The sequence below is a fragment of the Cibotium barometz genome, chromosome 11 (assembly GCF_041138505.1).
Source record: "Cibotium barometz isolate CiBa-2024 chromosome 11, ASM4113850v1, whole genome shotgun sequence".
NCBI classification, from domain to species: domain Eukaryota; kingdom Viridiplantae; phylum Streptophyta; class Polypodiopsida; order Cyatheales; family Cibotiaceae; genus Cibotium; species Cibotium barometz.
Window position 1 is genome coordinate 24619510 of NC_141056.1, and position 7642 is coordinate 24627151.

Here is a 7642-nt window from a genome sequence, read left to right on the forward strand (position 1 = left end):
CATTTGTTTGGCCATTTAGTGTATTTGGGTTGTTCACATGTGTATCTTGGCCCTTTTTTTGCACGGGTGGTCATTCTGAGCATTTTAGTCATTGTTTTGGCTTTTACTCATGTACAAGTGGCCATTTGAGCATATTGGTGTTTTTTCCATACACGATGTGGAATTCTTGAGCACATTTGGGAGTGTTTCCACACTTTCGAGCTTTGGTGGGATGACATGGGTATCCATTTCTACCTCTACCCCACTGACGATCACCATGCTACCCACCATCATCATCGTCGACATCACTATCTCTTCATCCCAGACACTGATCGTGCGGCATCTGCTCATACCCTATCACTTTGGCTTTATGCCCGTCATCTTGATTTGCCATTTTAGGTGAGGAGTCGCATATCATTTGTTCCCAAGTTCATACATACATTTGGCACATCGCGGCTTCGACCTCTAGATCCTTCTTCACCGACATCATGTTATGATGACACATCATATTCATGTCACATATGGATGTTTGACTCTGATGTTGTTACCTAACCAATTTAGACACTTATTTGATGAGGAGGATGTTTGTGCTAGATGGTCTAGACGTTCTACACATGGTGATTTTGTTGAGGATTTATGTGGTTATCTTTACATGAATGGTTCGACATTGCTTGCATAGGATGATGTATGTGGGGACTTGATTGAGTGCCCTACATTTGTGAGCAGAGATGACTATATACCTGAGGATGGGTATTATTATGGCATGCATTCATTGGATGATGATGTGGATATTGATGATCATCATCATGTTGATGATGATATTGATGTTGACACATGTATATATAGTGATAACCTAGTGGTCATAGGGATACAGTAGATGACCATAGTGATGCATTCTATGATCTTGATGGGCATTTGACTAGTCATGAAGTGTCAATCCCTATTTACACATGGGATTGACACTTCACATGTCGTTGAGCACGTCATAGACCATGAGGAGCATAGACCCAAGGTTCTAGTATTGATCCCCTAGGCATGTACTCATACACACACACACACACACACACACACAACCCCTAGGCATGAACTCATACACAAGAAATCTCTACATGGTCTTATCACTGAACCCCTTCAACAGGATGAGTTTCACATGTTTAATTCTAGATATGGTGCTAACCTCTACACAAATATCCTTCTAGCCACAACCTTGTTTCTCTAGTCTCTAAGCAATGAAATCATCACGAAGGGTACCTTGATAGGACAAAGTTGAAACCATCAAAGCCGATCTTCTTATTGAAGCTATATGTACTAGATTCAAGCCACTTATAGGAGAATGTAGTGGAAAGGCTTGCCAGAAAAGCCTTGTTCAATGTTCATCTACATGTCCATCTTCATAGCTATCGTATTGAGAGCACATTGCGATTCTTCATTGAGCTTGACACACCAAGGGTGTGCATGAGTAAGAAGAAGAAAATAACATAAGCTTTCATGAATTCTTCAGCTTCCACTGGCTTTCTTGCTTGTTATTTAGGAAAAGGGAGTAAGCCAAATTAAAAAGCATGCTAGATAAAATAGGTTGCCATGTGGCAATGATGATGAGAGGCCACCACTATTTTTTCCCCCTCATGGCTAAGTAAATTATGGTCAAGAGATAAGTATGTCTATAATTACCACTTAAAGCCTAACTTTTTTTACTTCATCCTAAAATCAAGACATGGAATAAGCAGATTCTAGTTTTCATAATGAAGCAAATTCAATAACACCGACACAAAGAGGTCTAAAAAGGATAAAGATCTATCTTCTCGAATCTCTTATTATCTTGTTCTCTTGCTTGTTTGAGTCAATCTTGGATGAAAGCTTGCGTGTAAGATCTTGGTTTATTATTATTCTTAGGGATCTTCCTTCCTCCTTTTTGGCAAGGTAAGTGCCATTTAGGTACTTCTCTTGCTCCCATCTAGGTAAGTGGATCTATCTCTAGCTACTTTATTGGCTTCTTGGAGTGACAATAAGGAGATGTCATGTAGTGGATATAGCTCATTGTCACAATGGAAGTTGCATATGTGTCTCTTTAACAATTCCTTATGACACATGTTAAGGCAAAGTAGTAGATCTAGCTCATTATCACACAATGAAAGTTGAATCAATGTCTCTTTAACAAGTCATTGTTATATACACATTATGTGTGCATATACTAGGAGGCTAACCCACATTATGCTGGTGAGCATGGGAGCATGGGAACAAGCTCTAGTGAAGCATGGGTTAGGACTAACCTTAAGGGTTAAGGTTAGGGTCAAGCATCCAAGGGTCACACATGGGAAATGGAGAGTCAAGAGTCACTTGAGGGCCCTCCTATATAATAGGGGCATGTGGCACATTCAAGGGAGGCTTGAGGGCTTGAGGCTTGGTTATGTTATACTCTCTTGTGTAAAGGATCATAACTACTCACCTACCATTTCACACTATAGCTACATGCTCGAATTTATCTCCTAGATATTGTGGTCCATTTCGATTTATACATCGGATTGGCACGGTTGCGTATGAACTAAAACTACCTCCATTTGTTAGAGTTCATCCAGTCTTTCATATCAATAGATTGAAAGGGAAACTGGGAGGTGAGGATAACATAGTTACTCCTTAAGAACTCGTTGAAGTCGAAGAATTATCCTATGTTCCACATGAACTTGATAAGGTACTTGAATTTAGGGAAAGGAAACTTTGTAGTTGACTAATCCCTAAGGTTAAAATTAGGTGAAAAGATAGGAAATTAGAGGATTCGACTTGGGAGTCGGTTAAGATTGTTCAACGTAGTTCTCCTTCTTTTCATTGCAAGAGTGCAATGTTTTGAGAGAGGGGAAGTATGTTATATGCACATTATGTGTGCATATACTAGGAGGCTAACCCACATTAGGCTTGTGAGCATGGGAGCATGGGAACAAGCTCTTGTGGAGCATGGGTTAGAACTAACCTTAAGGGTTAAGGGTTAAGGATTAAGGGTTAAGGGTTAAGGTTAGGGTTAGGCATCCAAGGGTCACACATGGGAAATGGAGAGTCAAAAGTCACTTGAGGGCCCTCCTATATAATAGGGGCATGGGGCACACTCAAGGGAGGCTTGAGGGCTTGAGGCTTGGTTATGTTATACTCTCTTGTGTAGAGGATCATAACTACTCACCTAATATTTCACACTATAGCTACATGCTCGAATTTATCTCCTAGATATTGTGGTCCATTTCGATTTATACATCGGATTGGCATGGTTGCATATGAACTAAAACTACCTCCATTTGTTAGAGTTCATCTAGTCTTTCATATCAATAGATTGAAAGGGAAACTGGGAGGTGAGGATAACATAGTTACTCCTCAGAACTCGTTAGATGTGTCAAGATCTAGAGATGTTTGGTATGTGGGTTTTTCTACCTCTAACCACATGACCAGTTAGGTGAGTGATTTAGAGATATATAGAAAATGAAAAGACCATGTTATGTAAAAACATGTGAATCATGATACTACGCACCCCATTGTGCATGTTGGGAAAGAGTCATTATTTAGAGGATGGCAAAATAAAGTACTTGTTGGAAGATGTACTTCATGTTCTAAACATTATGAAGAACTTGGTTTCTATTGGACAGATGATTGGGTAGGGTCTACAAGTGAGGTTCAATCCTCAAGAGAATTTTATATGGAAGACTTAAAAAATCAATGCCGCTTGGTTGTAAAGGGTAATAGAAATGGCAAGATGTTTACTTTGGATGTTAACATGCCTTAAGTGTAAAAAGCTATGTTTGCGCATGGGATAGGTATCATTGCAAATATTGACATATGTCACAAGTGCATTAGTCATGTGAATATACACATTAGCTGTTTTGCAGTCTATATAGGCCCGAAATATTATTGCAAGTTTGTGTTGCCAAAGTTTAAGGTTGATGGTATGCATAAAGCATGTGAAGCATGCCATCTTCGTAAGTAGGCTAAGCATACTTTCCTACATAGAAAGCATGTTAGTGCAAGGGCATTGGTGGATGTTATAATATAGGGACCCCAACCAAGACTATAACAATTGCAGGTTATAGGTATTATGTTACATTTATTGATGATAACAATAGGAAAGTGTGGTTTATTTCATAAAGGAGAAAAGTGAAATGTTTTCTCACTTTTAGAGATTTAAAGCCTTGGTCAAGAAGGAAAAAGGTATGTAAATCAAATGCCTATGATTGAATGGTGGGGGGGGAGATCACTTTTCCAATTAGTTGAGCGATTTCTTGAGAAAGTAGGGAATGAAGAGATAGTTTACATGTAGGTATACTCTGCAATAGAATGGAGTTACGAAAAGGAAAAATAGGCACATTGCAAAAGTGGCATGTATCTTGATGTGTAAAAAGAATATGCCAAATTATTTTTGGGTAGAATTAGCAACTACTACTATTTACATTATGAAGTGTACAGGTATGAAACCAGATGTGTCTCACCTGAAAATGTTTGGATGTATTGAATATGTGCATGTTTCCAATGAAGTGAGAACAAAGTTAGATCCAAAGGTTGACAAATATATCTTCATTAGTTATTCTTTAGAGTAAAAAGGTTATAGATGTTACCACTCGTGAGATGCGAGTAAGTAGAGATGTTATCTTTGATGAGATGAGTAGCTAGTATGCACTAGTGAATGTAACAAAAGATGTAGATATAAGAAGTAATGATGTTGCCCCATATGTAGAGTAGTAATCATAGGTGCTTAGTGGACTTGGAGAGTCCTCTACAATGGATCTAGTGTTAGTCCATGGTCAAGAAGGTTGAGGATAGATGTAGATACACATGTATCATGTCAAGGAAGGAAAAGGTAGATCAACCTTTAGTGCCTGATCTGTCAACAAGTCATTCAAATGTGAATGGTCACTCTAGTGGGTTTGATCAGAGCCTTAGTGAGGAGCTTGGAGAACCAAGGCTGTTTGAGTCCAGGTGTATAGAAGTCTATGAGGGTTAGATATCCTATTGACAAGTTGAGATATGATGGATATACAACCCATCATTATGCTTACATGGTTAAAGCAATACAAGAGTTAGAGCCCACTTATTTTGAATAGACACTTGGAAATAAAAAATGGGACGATGCCATGAATGACAAGATGGTAGCATTGGATGTAAATGCAACATGGGAGCTAGTGCCTTTGATGAAGGAACAAGATCTAGGAGAATCTCATAGCATAGTCAAACAAGATATAGGAGAATCTCATTGTATTCTAACTTTAAGTCGAAAATTTTCAATACCTGGAAATCGTGCAAGCAGTCTAAAAGCTCATCTATTTGTTCTTGATGGTAAGTTGGTTTAAACTCCGATAATATATGCATAGTCTAAGGGTTCTATCCTTATTATTTTTCAAAAAGCACAGGAGCTTCCCATAATGAAACACTAGGTTGAATAAATCCTCCGCTAATTATCTTAACTATTCCTTGAGTTCAATGGCTTCTGGAACAACCATTTTGTATGCTCACTTGGCTATGGATTGGGCTCTAAGAACCAATTCTTCATTCTATTTCATGATCTACTTCATGAATTGGAGAGGCGTCTTTGTTAACTCCTCTAGGAACACATTTACATACTCACTTAGCCATTAGAATTTGCTTCTTTACCCATTCTGTCAAGCTTTACTATATAGATTTCTTGCCTCATTGAGAGTCCTTTGAGTAATTTAGCAACCTTAACTAGTTGCAATACTGGAGCCTCCATTGACACTGATTGCTTCTGCCTTGTCACCATGTAGGTTGATAAAGGAGATAATCCCCTTGTGGCAAAGGATGTCAGCTTGATTCCAAATAAGCCAATCCATTCCCAGAATTCCGTCATACGATCCTAAGTGTAGGACCTTGAGAATCTACACTCGATCAAGTTTCCACCTAAGAATTGAATTATGTTTGTCTCATGTGGTGATGAGAAGTTTTCCACTATCCAACTCCACTTACATTGATTTCCCATGCCATTATTTTAAGACGAGTTTACATCCATCCACACAAAATGAAAGAATGAGTGCCTTTGAAATCTATCAAAAGATTAAATTCTTTACTTTGATAGTTCAATAGTTCTTGAATTACTAAAAATTGTCGATTATGTCCTTGATGCTCTATGGCCACATGAATTTGGCCTTTCTTTTCTTCTTTTTCTTGCTCGGCATTGTCCATACGTTTAGACATAGCCGTTGGTTGAATATTGAACCATCCTCAGGGATTACTCTAAACACAAGTTTCTAGTTATTCTAGGTAGGCATCCTGGTATTAACTTTATTCAGAAACTCAAAAGCTTTGTGCCCCAATTTCTTATGTTAAAAACATGCATTAGCTTGTCGTAAAGTATTTCTATGTTCTTTGGTAAAAAAGGGAACACTTGGGGTAGAAATTTGAGGTTGATAACTCTTCCCACCTTTGACACCATTGAACCTTGTCCTTTGACTTACATTTGATCCACAACCCCTCTTACAGGTTGAAGGATTTGGTGCTAATCTCTGGGGTAATTTCCTCTTTGTTGGGGATGGTTGCATTAGCTTCTGAAACTCCACATGAAAAGGCCTTAGCAAAATCCTTTGCCATCTTTACGGCCTCATAAATAGATGTTGGCTTGGCATTCTTGACCAATCTATCCAATATATAATTTGGCATCCTAATGAATTGATGTGTCCAATTGAGAATTCGGCATCTTGATGAATTAATGTAGTAGAGTTTCCTCATCCACTTGTGGGGCAAAGAAAAGGAGATTAGCCTGGTGATACTCCTCTATAGTCTTGCCCTTCCAGTCTACTTCTAGGAATTTGTTCACCATATTCTCTTAAAAACTAGGTGGAATTGATCACGAAGATAATTCCTCGTGTCATCCAACAAAGCCTATGCTTGTGCACTTTTGTAGAGAGATGCCATGGTTAGCACACTATCTTCCATCCTAGTGACGATGGTGCAAAGATCATCTGGACCCCTTCATCTCTAAGCTTGGACAAGGGTAGCAACATATGGTACAATACCTCCTCTATTGGGGGGTCAACATCAACACCAAATGGTGTCATCCTAAAGCTTAAAAAAGAACAAGAAACTTTGGCTTGAACTTCCAAAGAGGACAACTAGTGCCTGATAAGAAGTAGGATCTTTGACAACATAAAACTTTATGAAAGATCCCTGCCCCCTCCTCGCAAAATGAATTCGGGGTTGCTAGCAGTGGAAGTAGCACTTCTTGCGTAGGGCATAGCCTCTCACTCGGGGCCTCGCCCACGGATATCCGAACAAGAGACTAATCCCTCGGTTCTTCCAAAACCAAACCCGGAAAAACTTCCCTCGTCCCCAGAAAGCACGGGCGATTCCTCCAGGATATTTTTATTCTAACATAGTCAAGAGCCTTAACTAACCAAACTGATCCGACCGAACCAGTAAGTCACATGGTCACATCAAGGAAAAGGCTTGCACTTGGATCATAGAGACCAACACTTTTTTCCTCATCGAGAGGCACAGCCGTTGATTCTTTTCCATAGAACAAGGACTATCCGGGATTTACTTCATCTATCATACCATAACAGAATTGAGTCTCATTTTAAGGATCCATCAGTCCAGCCTAACCCCATCCATTCCCATGGGTTAGCTAACCGACCACTGTAGTGATAGGATCCATTTAGGAATTTGGTTATGTTTTGTCTCG